The sequence below is a fragment of the Cuculus canorus genome, chromosome Z (assembly GCF_017976375.1).
Source record: "Cuculus canorus isolate bCucCan1 chromosome Z, bCucCan1.pri, whole genome shotgun sequence".
Classification (NCBI taxonomy): domain Eukaryota; kingdom Metazoa; phylum Chordata; class Aves; order Cuculiformes; family Cuculidae; genus Cuculus; species Cuculus canorus.
In genome coordinates, this window is record NC_071441.1 from 6874278 (window position 1) to 6889764 (window position 15487).

A 15487-nucleotide genomic window follows, 5' to 3' on the forward strand; every position below is an offset into this window, starting at 1 on the left:
TAGAAAGGAGAAAAGAGAGGCTCAACTTCAATCCTTTTCTGCTATTCCCACTGAAGGTATGAAAAATACCGGTGTGTGAGATGTTTCAATAAACATGAATGTTGTAATAAAGACAAGACTGAAAAGTCACGATTTTTGGAGGAAAAATACCTTGCCAGCAATTGAGAGCAGAGATTTTAATTATTCTTTTCTTTTGGCCTCGATAATCCTATGGCCATTACATCCGTATAGAAGCTGGAAGAAGGCAACACCTTAAAACTAAGTAAAGGAGAAGATTTGTGGTTTCACAGGGAGATCTGATGTCAGCGTGATAAGAGATATGAGGAAAATAAATTACCTAGTTTTTCCCTCCGTGCTCAGTGAGAAGCAAGGATCAATTGTGTTTAGAAACATTTCACATAACCATTCAGGGAAGAGTAACTATATAGGGAAAACTATATAGGTATAACTCTATATGGAATAACTAGATAGGGAAGCTAGAGGGTACAGAAAAAAAATTTATTATGATATCGTAATACAGAAGCTACAGCTCTTCCTAGAGCCAGAACGGACCAGGCTATTTTAAGGAATTTATGAACGTAGCATAACAATTTTTGATTGTTTTTGAGAATTTTTTATGTTCATAATTCAGGTCTTTCTCCCCACAGGTGCACACAGTCACAGTCTCCAGCCAGCCCCAGTTCTCTAAATTTCAATCTATCGATTTCAGCTCCTTAAGATACAGTAATTTGTTTTCCTGGCTCCTTACGACACCCAAATATCCCTGCTCTCTCTAACCATCGTGATGACCTTTTTGACCCATCTGTGTACACTGCATTGGTGTAAATGAGGTATCTTACCTGTAGCAGAGCGCCTATGAAGAAACTAGGAGAAAAATGATAGGAATGGCACCTGCATAGGGGAAAAGAAGTCAGAAGGGATTTGTGGCATCTGGTCTCACCTCTAAGAATACACGAACCAGCTGCGATCTGTGAAATGCCATTGAGAAACTCTGGGTGATGCCACCAAAGAGAGGTGGCAGCAGAGGCAGGACTGTGTTTGAAGGAAGTTTTACTTTGGGCTTTACAAGCTGGGGATATGATCAGAGCAATGCTTATCCTAAAACGACAAGTGTGCCATTACTAAACAAAACTCTGGCAAGTACAGAGTTTCCTGTCTGCTTGGTTCCTCGTCTCCACCTTTCTTAGTGTGGAGCAGAGGAACTAATGAACGAGTAAATAATAACCCTATGTGTTTGAAAATACATTTGCTGCAGCAAAAGGGAACACAAAAGGTATCAGTCAGTTCTCTTATTCCAAATGAAGAAACACTTCTTAAACAAGGTCACAGAAGTATGAATCTAATTATTACTTATATGGGACAATTAGAAGCTGGGCCTTCCTCAAGGTAAATTAGCTGTTCATGTTTGTTACTATTTGATTTTGCAAAGTAGTTTTTGAAACAATTTACAATTGTTAGGGAGATGCATAATCCTGGAACTGACATTAATGAGATTAGTGAAAGCTCTGGTTTACATGTAAATGACATAGTTGATATACAAGTTTATGCCCTACAGTTGTTTTCAAACACTATGAATTTATCCAAGGATCTTTTTAAAAAAAAGATTTTGCATCACTGAATTGTCTACTGTTCATCCCTTGTTGTAAGAAAAAGCTGCTAGACTTGATTTGGATGTGTTCTTAGTTTCATGCAGTCAATTAACTGTTTTTTCACGTTTAATGTTTTATGTTCTCTCCTCAGGATGGGTTCCTTGGAGACAAAGCACTACACTAAGCCAGTATGCCGTTTTATTCTTGTGGATATAAAAGGGAGATAAGACTTAAGTAAAAACACTTAAAAAAGTCCTTTTTGTTTTAGTCTTTTAAGATTATATTATTTTAGTTTTTATGGGTTGTGACTGGTATGCTATGCATAGTTTAGGTCTACACCCTAAAATTAGATTTTCACTATAGTTTTCCGCAATAAAAATTTGTGTGGTTACATGACACTGAACAGGCTTCTCAAATATTCAAAGAAAGCATACTTAGTTTCATTTATTTATTCACAATAAAATTAATATAAATTAGTAGTTTAATCATCTTACTATGTATCATTCCAGGTACAGGGTGATGCCTGGGAAAGTGAAGTATAGTAGTACGACAGTTATTAAATGAGTAAAGTTCTTCTATCTTGACTCACCTTTTCAGTCCTTTCCATTTCTATTCTCTTCTGACCTTTGTGGCTTGCATGTTATCTTTTCCTTACTGACTTAAGTATTTACATGTAAATAATTGTGTTTAATCCTAAAAAACACTTTCAGCACACTGAATTCACAGCAGCAAAACCTGGATCTAGGCACAGTTGTATTACCTCTCTGAAAGAGTTAAAACATTTAGAAAGGAGTATGCTAACAAAGGACGAGGCTAACAAAGGACCACCTGTACTGAGAATCTGAAGGGAAACAGCAAAGTTTAATGCTATCATCATAAATAGCATACTCTAATCAGTCTCTCCTTTCATGTGAATTTGAAAATCCTTCTTCCCTAGAAGTACTTGCTAAAGACAATTATGCAAGAGGAAAACCACACAGTGCTACTGCTGAAAATTGCCAATAGATTCTGAAGTGTTTCAAACAAGGATATATTAGATTGCCTGCGCACTTGTAAATTATAATAACAGAGGACAGCAGGCTGATGAGAATAAACAAAAAGCTTCCTGAGTAATGCACCTAATAAAACACAATCATAAGTTAATTTTTCAGTAATGGTCTGCAGTCTATGCTTTGCCTGAGAAAATGTCTGCTTTCTTTTATTTCTCAATATTCCCTGAAGTATTAGTTACAGGTTGGTGTAGAAAATTCAGAGTTTTTCATGATAATAGAAGGATTTCATTTCAACACCTAAATATATTTTAGTTGAATATGGAATGACTATTAATGATGTTTGGAGTGACCATTTGCCCACCTTTGTAACAACAAAGAATTCTACTTTACATGTGAACATAAGAGGATTGTATTCCATGAAATGCTCTGGTTTTACATTTTGTACTCTGTGATAGCAGGCAGAAGCATGTGAACAAGCTCTGAACATTAGATTATGAGATTATGACCCGCAGTTTTTCCCTCTTTTACATTGGCACAGACCTAAATAACTTTTACGAATACAATATATTTATTCTTCATTGAAGTTAATGCCTTTGAAAACAGAACCTTGGCTTCATACAACTAATTTTTAACTACAGAATTGATGTTGTGTAACTTTGGCACATAATTTCAATGTATGTGTTGCAGATGATTTAGTGAACACAGGTGACTTGTTTTCTTTTGTGGGAATTGGTTGAGTCCTCTGAAACTTTGCATTTATTTGTCTGTGACAAGACTGATCTTCATCCATACTGTCTGTTTATTAGTAGTTTGAAAGTACTATATGTATATACTTGAAATCCTAAATATGTTCATTAAAACTTTGGTTCTCTCAGACAAAATTTCTGGAATGAGCATTGCACACCAGAACTACATACGTCATTTAGAGTATGAAATTTAGTTCTCCTTGACAGAAACATTTCAATGTACTGATGATGCTGCCTGTCTTATGTGCAGGGTTTTAATAGCAATTGCTGGTAACACCAAATTAATCTTTATCTTAGTTCAACCTGAGATAAAGAGTAATTTTTCTGGTTATTTTTCCAAACTTGGCTTTCTCAGTCTGATTGCATTTGAACTACCCACAAAGCCGCCATGCAAAGCTTTTTTTTTAAAAAAGATTCTCTTCTTAATCACAATACTCCATCTTTTAGGACACAGGGAATAAACTTTTATGTTTACGACTGAATACAAGATCAGATTTTTAAGAAAGGAATGTAGATAGCTTAAAAGCCTTGTGGACGTTCAGATCCAGTGTAGGATCACTAACAACCCATGCAGTTTGGCTACTAATCAAGAGTATGGCTAAGCTCTATAGGTACTCGAGGCTTCCAGAGCACACAAAGTTCTGCTTCTGCCCATGCCCAAGTAGCTCAGTTATGACAGTGCTGAGTAGCCAAGAGAAAGAGCTAAAGTGATATTATTTACTTGAAATCCTAAATAATTTACTGGAAGTGTACTCAGAGTGATAAATTACTATGAGACATTAGAGTGTTTTGAACAAACATGAAAGATGATGTGATGTATCACTTGAAAAATTGTTAAACATGTCTTACAGAAGTCACGTGCGTGTGTATGCATGTGCGTGCGTGTGTGTCTCTATTCCTGCCGAAGTAGGTTGTTGATGGATTTGAAATATAACAATATCGTACATTAGTGTGATGTTTGTTGGATTTTTTAACTTGAAGATGCTCAGAGGACGAAGGAATCATTGCATTTTCTTTCATCTGTTAGAAGATGATGGGTGCAAGACTGCAGAACAGGGAGGCAGTGAAATAAACTGAAGTACTGTTTTTGTACAAGCACAGTTTCATCACTGATGGAGTTAAACCAAAGACATCGTCAGCAGACAATGGTGAGAATCAGAAGAGTCATCTACTTGTAAAAACGAGAAAGGGATTCTGGTAGAATAAGAAAAACAGAAACATTGTTGGACCATTTCAGTATGTTACTTTGCTTCCTTGAAAATTTTCTACTCTTTTCTTCCTTCTGCTTCTTTTCACTGACTTAATTATCAGCTTTAACAGAGAAGTGGTATGAAGTACAGAGAAAATCAGAGGGGTTTATACCCTGCATATTGTACTGCCTGATGGTAATACCAGTATCTTGGGAAACAGGAGGCTGTGTGAAGTGATCGTGGCAAGATGTTGGCAGCAGGGGGCTGCTGGGGTGGCCTGTGTGGGAAGAGGTCAGGGTTATCCCACACTGGACACAAGACTGTTCCAGCTGGCTCCAAAATACTCACCGCAGGACACATCTGAGCCCGATGGCCGTGTATGTTGTGCCCCTGGGAAAACGTACTTAAGAAAGGGAAAAAATGGCAGGTATGCAGAACAACAAGGAAAGAAAAAGGTGAGAAACAAGCCTGAGGACAGAGGAGTCAGTGATGAATGAGGGGAAGGCAGTGCTTCAGACCAGAGTAGATAGTTCCCTGCAGCCCACTGAGACATCATACTGGAGCAGGGGAAAAGCGTGAGGAGAAAAGAGCAGCAGGGAAAAGCTGTTGTGGACTGGCAGAAAGCCCCTTTCCCCATCTCCCTGAATTGTACGTTGCGGGGATGTAGGAGTCTTGGGAATGAAATACTGAAAGTGAGACTGCAAAGAGGGGTGGGAAGATTTTTTTTTAATTTTCACCTTGATTTCTCACCATCCAGATCTCTTTTAATTGTTAACAAATTAAATATCCCCCTGTTGAGTCTGTTTTACCCATGATGGTAATTGCTAAGTGATTTCCCTGACTTTGTCTCTACCCAAGAGCTTTAAAAATCTTACTTCCTCCCCCTGCCCTCCCTACTGAGGAGGAACCGTAGTGAGAGAGCAGCTGTGTGAGCATTTGACCATTAACCAAGGTTAATCCACCACAGAGGTACCAGCATAAACCTACTAAGGCTGGTGAGGGCCTGGAACCACATATCACTGCTCCTGGTGGAATACAAAACTGTAACAAGGAAAGTAAAATATAGTACATTTAACTGAAGCCGTTAAAATGACTGAGTTTACCAAAAGGTCTGAACATCATGCTTTTGAGTGGATTTGGTCAACTCCACACACAAATACTCTGTAGCAAATCTCAAGCCCTGCAAAAAGTATCTGTAAGGATAAATTTGTGATTTACCCGAATGTAGGCTTGTGCATTCCACTTATATTGTGTGCTGAATGTCTGCCCTCCAACACTGCACAGTCGCTACTGCCCTGAAAAAATTGATTGAGAGTATTGCACTGGGGCGAGCAGGGTAGAGGGTGTGCAGGAAAGGTGGTGTCAGACAAACTGACCCCACTGCTGAGCATCCTGTGGGTCATAGCTCTGCTTATTGTCCTCCTCTGCCCTCTCTCTCCTGCGCTGCTCGAGTATGTGGTATGGGGGCTCTGCTGCCTTAACACCAGAGTCTGTTGCACAGGTGATGGGCATTAAGCAGCAAAATTATTTGTGATATGTCTTATTTCCCTCTAGCTAAATCTCTAATCTGTCTTTATCTGGAATGTAACATAGTATCCGAACTCCCTTGTGATTTTGTCCTATAAGAAACTGGGGAAAATTTCAAGCATTTTACTGCCTTGCTTTCTCAGAGGAGAGAGCTGGTGACTGTTCCCTGCGCAACAGGTTCATCTGATGCAATAAAAGAAGTCTTTCCTGTTTTTCCCTCCCTCCCAGTGAAAGTTCACTTCATGTTAAGTGATGTTTTGCTATTAAAAATAGTAATTGATACAAATTAGGTTCTGTAATTAAAACAGAAAATTGAAAAATTATGTCCTGAGGGATTTTTCAGTTGAAAGGAAGTAGTTGAGATAGCTGGAGAAGAGGCAAAACCAGGTTAGCCTTATCCAGCTATTTAAGCAGTTCTTGATTAGTAACTGCAGGCCTATGCCTAGTAAATTGTAGTGTGAAATTTAATAGAAGAAAATCTATACAAAGACATTTTTCTCCTGTAACTATACGGATTGTGTAAAGACATAGTAAGCTTTCTTCACTTCATCTTTGTTCTGTCAATGAAAGAATCTTATCCATAATACTGGCATTCACTGTAAGTGATGTAATACCACCCAAGACTATCTGAGAACCCCAAAGGTACCAATGGTACCTCTGACATTGTAGTCTCATAATTTCCAAACTGCTAATGTCTAGCTGAACCTACTTCAAAGACTATTTATGTATTAGAGCTCTGAGGCTGATTTTCCTATGTAAGTGGCTGAAAAGTGTTTTGGCTCTGCAATCGTTATGGAGCTGCCCAAAAGGTACTGGACAGACAGCTGCTGAAATGAGCAAGTATGAAGTTTCGCCTGACTATTTGTCATCAAGGACAGAGTGAAAGCACCTGGCTGATAAACGTAACTTATTATTAATTTTAGCAGCCAGTGTTTATTCTGGTGATTCTGGTCACTCCTGATGTGCTTTCATGAGGAAAAGAAGCTGTTTTAAGCAGGAAATTCACAGCCACTTGCATGTGGACCTGGTTATGGTTTCTAATCTGGAGGAAGAACAGAAAAGGTCTTTTTCAGTAAATAAATAAAAAGGGTTGTTGTTTTGTTTCTGAGCTACACGGACAAAGATATTACCAGAGAGGATAGGAGTCAGCTACCCTTTACCTGGGGCAGCAAGGTAATCTGGCCAGATTTACACTTCTGAAGGAGATACGATGTATGTCCATATATCACAGGTAGACACGTGTTTCTTCAAGTATAAAAACATTGGTTCAGTTGCAACTGTTGGGTGTTTAACACTTCAGAAAATGAGAGAACTTATTTTTCTGCTCAGCTGAGACTTTTAACACCTTATATTGTCACTCAGTTATTCATTGTCCAGTTCTTGAACCAGATTAGGGTGACCAAACAAATAAGGCTTTTGGACACCAACATATAAGTGAATTCAGAAACATAATTTGGATCCCCTGTGTAACCATTTCTTTCTGAGAGGCAGATTCCTGTGTTAGTCTGTGGTCTCTGTGGTATGATGGATGAGTCAATCCCACACTGGATCACAAAGCCTGGAAGGAATTGGATAAATTTCTCACAGGACAGATAGTCTACCCAAAATCAAACCTGGGGAAATAGCCTGACTCTCAACTTCCTGATATCAGATGTGATCTGGTTATAGTTGAATTAATTGAAAAATGAATATTTCTACTTTGGCAAACTGAAAGGTATCAGTTACTTGTTCCACCTCATGTACAGAGAACATCTTTTTTTAGAAGCTTTATCAAAAATACTATTTCTCTGTGGAAATTTTTCATTGTGCAGAAAATGTCTTTTCCATTGAAACAGAAACTGGAAATATAACAGAAACTTTGTTTTTCAACTGAAAATCAGGAATCTGCATATACAGTTTTAATAGTGTATCCGTTAAATCTCCTACGCCTATACAGAGAGATCTTGAAATTGTTCTCAAATGCTATTGACCTTTGAACCCTATATTTGTCCTTATGATACATGCCATCTTCCTATACAATTTGCAGGGAAAGTCAGGTAACTTTTTTGAGATGATTTTTACTTTAAGTGAGATACGTTTCTCTTGAGCTGACTGTTTCCAAATGACTTGTGCCCTTGCATGAAGCATCCAGAATTTGTTGGAATAAGCCCACATCAACATACCATTAATTTATACCCGTTTGTTCAGTTCTCTAACTCAGGAAAAGAATAAATGTTTCCATGTGTAGCTGTTAGTGTCTTTTAAAGATATACGACTCATCCTGGTTTGGAGGATTCATATAGTAAGGATTTCAGAATTTGTAATACAGAAAGTCTTTGATTTCTTAGTTTTCTTTCATAGTGTTGAGAATTTGAATGACCTTTACATATATTTGAAATCCTATGGATATGTTTAGACAATTTTCTAAAAACTGACTGACCAAATATTTCGATGATACGACAGATTGGCTATTAATGCTGAATACTTTCAAAGTGTCTCTCCACTTTTTTAGAGCTTTATTAAAAGTATGTCTTCATCCAACCCCCTCTATTAAAAAGATACAGCTGAATTAGTTTCCTTTTAATCTTGACAATTATTTTTCTGTGGGGTCACAGGACTGAAAAAATCTCTGACAGGAGCAGTATATTCTTTGTTGAGGTAATGAATTTTTGGTCATGAATATCGCTCTTTTTAGAGTGCTTTGAAGGTATAAGCAGAGGAAAGAATGTTCGGAAGAGCTTGAAATTTGATTTACATTTATAGAACAAAGAAACAAATGAAAATGTGACTATTGTCTTTATCTTCATTATTATTGTATGTGGTATCCTTCTACAATCTTTTCTTATAATGATACTTAATAGCTACCTTCGAGATATTAATGGAAATTGTCACAGGTGAGGGAGGTATTACTGCATCTAATGATGCAAAATAGGTCTAAAACGAAACAAAGAACAATAAGTAAAATCTGAACAAATAAAAGAATCGAACTTATTTCTGAAATTTAACCCTATATATAGTTAATTGTCATAAAATCAAAATAAGTTATGGCAGTTAATATTCAGCATGTTAGTGCATTCTTCAAGAATGCTTATGAAGCAGTTACAGTGTATGGATTTTGGATGTAAGAATTTAAGTGTATCTGATTTATCAGCCCTTAGCACATCAACCTAACAATACTGCTGTAAAATATGTCCAATATTTTATAAACTGTACTAAGATACATCCTGCTGACTGAGGATTATGCATGCTTGAAATCACTTGATAGAAAATACAACTTTCCATGTGTCAAAATACAGACATGAGCATCATATTTAAACATATTTCTCACTCTGTCTCAACTAATTTAAAGTCTAGAAAGATAACTAATGTATTTCAAGTATTTGTCCTGACCAGTTAAATGCAAGAAGCCTGTGAAAGGAGTCTGTAAAATATGAAATAAAGACTTATTAAATGCATTAACATTTTTTTGACTAAATTTTCAACTATGTTCATCTTTTACCAGGGGATCATTCAGTGAAAGCCAAACAGAAAACACTACTCAGATCACAGCTATGTAACATGGTCAGCAGTTTGCCAGATACTTCTTTGTCTGACCTAAAGAAACAGAAATTTTATAAAATAGTAACAGTTTAGTTTTAATTTAAATGTATTTCATTTAAACTACATTTTTAAAGTGGACCTAAATAATTTTAGTTAATAAATAAATAAATGAAAGGTGCATTAAATCTGCATGAAGCCCTAAATTTATTGCAGTTGACTTGAATAATTTCAGTTATTCGAAAAATGTATTGAATATATTGAATAGCATACATTTTGCTATACTTTTAAAGAAAATAAATTCACGGAATTGCTAGAATTTATTGACTAAATCCATGAGAAAACATTTGTTGAAATGATAAATCAACTTCTGGAAAAAATAGCAAATTCTGCAGAAAAATATGTTTTTTTAAAAAATTGTGTTATTCGATATTTGCAATTAAATAGTTCAGGAATCTATGGGAGGTAAAAAAAATATCAAAATGCACAACCCAAGGGAAGCTGGTATTGTTTCTGTTTTAACCTGTGAAGTTGTTAATGGAACAATGAGATCTAGTACAGCTGGAACTTGAAATTACACTGATTAACAAAAATACGTGGAATTTCACTAAAGCTGGTTCCTTTGTTATATATGCAAACAGAAAAATGTACTTACAAAACCAAGCTTCTTATATGTGTTTTGTGCACGTAATATAGTTTTATGTAACTAAAAATGTCTAAAACTAAGACTAAAACTAAAGTCTAATTGAAGTTTAGTTTTCATCCAGAAGGAATTTTACAATATCAGAAGTTAAAAATCATTACTCAGCCATTAGATAAGAATATTATGTGCTTTACTGACAAGAAAAATTAACTTGTATTTATTGTGTCTAGGTTATTCATGCACACATTTGGATGAAAAATCAAAATCTCAACTGTTTATAAACCAAAATTGGAGAAAAAGAGATCCTAAACAATCACAAGTTTTGTGGCAGTTTCAAATTTGTCAGTTTTTCTTCACTTTGAGTCAAGACACTCTCTCAAATTATTTCCCATAAAGTGGTTTAAAGTTAGTAAACGAAAAAAAAACAAAGATACCCCAAGTCTGTACTTCCCAAGCCATTCTAGCAAGCATGCATTATAATTTGTACCTGAAATTTGTAGCAGGCTAACATTATCTGTATAAAGATGATGAATTGTGAACCGAGCAGCCTTGAAACCAGAGTCCCATTTAAATCACCTTTACTATCGCAGACGAAAGAAAAATATACATCTTCGGAGGCTTTGAGGGGAGGTATTTGCTGACTCTAAAGTAAGTTACAGAACATTCCCTTCATTTTCAGACTGTTAATGCTTATCCATGGCTTAAGTAAGAATACTTACTTTTTCTGTTCAGTTATTCGCATTACAAACAGAGATTAGTGGCCTTTCCCTTCAGAGCTGTCAGAGTTAAAGTGACATGAAGCTATTAACATTCTGTTGTAAGTGGCCAGAAGCTTCCTCTGGTTTTTGGTTTTTTTTTTTTCTGTTTTTTTTTTGTTTGTTTTTTTTTTGTTTTCTTTAAAAGATCACAAAAACCTTTGGTTTGCACTGTTTCAATGAAGATCACCCATTCCCTTTTCACTTGGACACTGGCACTGTGTATCCTCCAATTATTAGTTCTCCTTTCCGACTATCAGGTGTTTTATACTTCAGAGTCAGAATACCCCATATAAACTGTCCCATGATATTCCACGTGGAAGATTTTGAATGCAATAATCAGAAGGTATCAATCGTAACTATGAGATGACTAGCTACAAAAGGAGCTGAGTTTTCATGATACAACATTTCTATTTGATTTATATTTTGCTACCTTAATAGTAAAGCAAAAACATCCTGTACCTACACAACTCTAAACATCAAACAAAATTCAAACTCTAAGAGGAAGGATGGATAGGAATCTGGAGGAAGCTTAAGCAAGGAAATATCTATTGTGTTTATTCATTCATATCTTATTGCTTTTTACCTCCTCAATACTACCTGGTCTCATACTGTATATTACAATTCTTGTGAAAATGAAGACATCTTTGAATTACGAAGTTTTTCAGGACAGCCTTCAGAATCTCTGACAACTGCCTCAGAATGTCTTAAAATGGACGAAATTCAACCTGTCTAAAACTGTTGATTTTGGAAGACCAAACAACTACTCCTGTATTATAGATATCCAGAAACAGAGCAAAGAGCTTCTGAGATGTCTGGAATGGAAAAAGATTTTCCACTGGGCAACATTTGGCTGGAGAATTTTTGCTGCTGTGAAGACGCGAGGTGAAACTTTTAGCTCACTGAATACATCGTAAGTTTTCGTATCGACTTTAGGCACTACCTCACTGAGTTTTATGAGCTGGGTATTAAATACAGCTTCCTTTAGATGTAAACCTGAGACATTTTATCCTTACACGCAACCTTCTCCACTCTTTTTCTTCCTGTCTTTTACTTCTTATTTTAGTCAGTTCTTTCCTCCTTTGAATAATATCTCTCCTTTTCTTAAAATTATATAACAAGCGTTTCAATGTAGTGGTGTTTTTTTAAGACCTCTGATAAGGCCTCGTAAAGCCGTGTTGTTTTACTATGGTGCTTTCACTTGCAGTAGAGATAAAGTTTGGACTTTTAAAAAGCTTAAAACATGTTGAAGAAACAGTAACATCATGTATTGTCTTGTCGATAACACTACTACAAGGATGTAGTAAAATCTGCAATAGCAGGACTAGTGAGAAAATACTGTTGGTTTGAGGGCTTTTTTGACTATTAATAACTACCTGTCAACTTGCAGAAGTGGCATTTTACAGTGTCCCCCCCCCCCCTCCTTCAGGAAATTACAGAGCTATGGATCAGGACCTTGATTTTCCAATGTCTGCTGATGCTGAATATATCAGTAACCGGTCTATTACTTTTAACCTGCCTTTAAAAAAATAAACAAAGCCTGAAGATACCTTTATAAGGTACAAACAGGCACACAAATGGAGCCTTGTCTCTAAAACTGAAAACTCTTTAAATGCAAAAAGCCTGACTATTATCCGCAAAAATAATAATGATCGTTTTCCGTGCTTACATAGTTCTTTTATAAGAGCTGAAAAAAATCAATTTTACTGAATTTAACTGGGATAGACAAATCTATTCTAGCTAGTTAATTCATATAAACATCTAAGAAGGTGTTATCACACTTACTTTACAAATGAGGAGAGAGAGATGGAGATGAAAGCTCAACAGAAAAACTGAGATTAAAACTCAGCCTTTAACATCAATAGATCACACAAATGAATGGATTTGGATTTTGTTGCAGAGTAATATCTTGATGTATTTGTAAAATTAAAAAAAAAAAAAAGAGGTAGTTGTCAAAACAGGATTGCCACAAAGCCAAACTTTCTAAGGAATATACAGAATGTTTAATTTGAAATGAAAGAGATCCAAGCTTTTTATATATCCAGAAACTACTTTTATAATTTAGAGCTATCTCTATAGATAGTTTCACTAACTGTGGGTTAAAGTTTGAAGATTGTTTTAAAATATTTCAAATATATTTTAAACTTAAAAACACTGAATAAAAATAAAGTAATATATCTGAAATTTCAAAAAACCCACCTCCCACAAACCTCTTGGGTTGGTTTAACTGAAGCAGAGTAGGTGTCCAGGTACAGCAGCATATGATTCACGTGAAACCTCAAGAGTCACAAACGGAATGACATACACTCCTTGTAAAAGTGTAGGGAAAGAAAGAGAGAAAGAGAGAAAGAGAGAAAGAAAGAAAGAAAGAAAGAAAGAAAGAAAGAAAGAAGGAAAGAAGGAAAGAAAGAAAGAAAGAAAGAAAGAAAGAAAGAAAGAAAGAAAGAAAGAAAGAAAGAAAGAAAGAAACCCCAACCCTCTCTGTAAATTATCATCTCTGATTACATTAAAAAAAATAAAAGGAGAAAGCACAGAGCACATTGCACAGTACTGAGCACTCTCTGAGAGCTGCACTTTCCCACACATGGCCTCATTCTGCACGTAGTGAAATCAGTAACAAGAGTTCTTCTTGACTTGAGTGGATTCAAGATTGAGCTTGTTGGCTCTGTGCCCAACAGGCATCATTGAAACTGTAAAAGCAAGGCTAGAGACTCCAGTGGGAATCCGTGCACTGACTGAAGCATGTCCTTAAGCAGATATCTGAGTCTCATAAAGTCAACAGATTTAAATATGTACTTTAAGCTGAGAACATGCTTTGTTGAATCTTGGCCTTTGGCAATTATTTGAGACATCAAATTTTACTTACTCTATGACTAAGCTGCTAAAACGTTTTGGAAAAAAAAAATTGTTAATGCCAGGGGTCATTTTTATTGATGTTCTACATGAAAAAGAATTCCTGTAAGTATTGTTAATTAATGCAATGACAAGGCTATGCTTAGTTTCATATTGCTACAGATTTGTTGTTGTCATTCCTGGAAACACTGCTGCAGGAATCAAGTCAATACTGCTATTAAAAAGAAAACAAAACAACACAACCCCCTCCCCCACAAGTTTCATAGATTTAAATTGGCCTTGCTCTTTAAACTGTTGTTCTAGAGATCCCATTTCTGGAACACACGGAGAATGTGCCCCTAAACACTTGCAGAAACCTGAAAAGCTAAGGACTTTGTTTTGCAGGAATCAGAGAAAAAAAGGTTTTCTGTAATATGGTTAGGGCAACTATGAAAGAATTTCAGGATCTTTGGCACTTTATAAATATTCTAACTGTATTTGCTAGATGTTCAGGACCTTGGAAAACCAGAATACTTATGAGGATGAATTGCAGTGATTCAGGAAATTTATTTGAAACACTTGTTTTTGAAGGATTTATACAGAGAGATTTGTAGATACCTGTGGATGTAGATATATAGTGATCTGTAGCAATACACATATTGATTTTTAAGTTAAATATAATTTAGAATGGGATAATAGTCCTTACTTTTATACAACTGTTTGAATTGTTCATTCTCATTGTGTTAACTAGTAGATATAGGTGTTTAGTTTTTTCATATTGACTGGCGAACTAATCCTCAGTTCCACGAATGTATTAACTGTAAAGACTGAATAGTCAGTCTATTTTGCTAATTTTTAAATTAAAAAGAAATAGAACTAAACTCAATTAATTACTATGACCCTCACTATTAAGTAAAAAATTAATCTAAATAAGTTTGTTGAGATGTATATAAATATAGATATAAATAATCACTCCTTACTTTTTAAACCGATTTAACAAGTGCTTTCCAAAACTCCCTTGCTTCATAAAATACAAATTTCCTTAATCTGCTGAAAATTACTTCTGATCATTACTTTTTTCTTTTTTTAAATTACATTAATTTTAAGAATTCTCTAGGAAATGTCTAGAAACTTAACTTTTTTGTTACTGCGGGAGCATTTAATTTTTCTTTGTTACTGTGTTTTTTCTTCACTAAGCAACACTGCTTAGTGAAAAAGGGACATAATGATTTGCTTAAAATGGAACATACTCTGATCCTTTCTCCTACAGTATCCTTAAGTAATTTATAAGTGCTTATTTCAAACTGAGGAGTTTGACAGTGCCCCTAGTGAATCTTGATATACATGTTTTACAATTCATACACAAATGATACTGCATGAAATATTCATTAAGAATACTCTAAATTATGTACTAAACAACGAGGATACTGTCATTGTCACACTTCTCATCTGGTAAATATCCCAGTGGGCAAAATGAATTCACTTATATCTCAGAAAGAGTTTCCCAACATGTTTCAATTATTTACCTGACAGCTACAGTCCTCCATGCGTATACGCGTGATTTTGTTTTTCAGGCTTTTCTGAAACACACCCACATCAACACTGCAATAAAATAGATAAAACCTATAAAGAAAATAATTAGCTTGTGTTTTACTTTAGTTAAGTATATGTGAAAGGAGTTTCTGTGTTTAGACTGC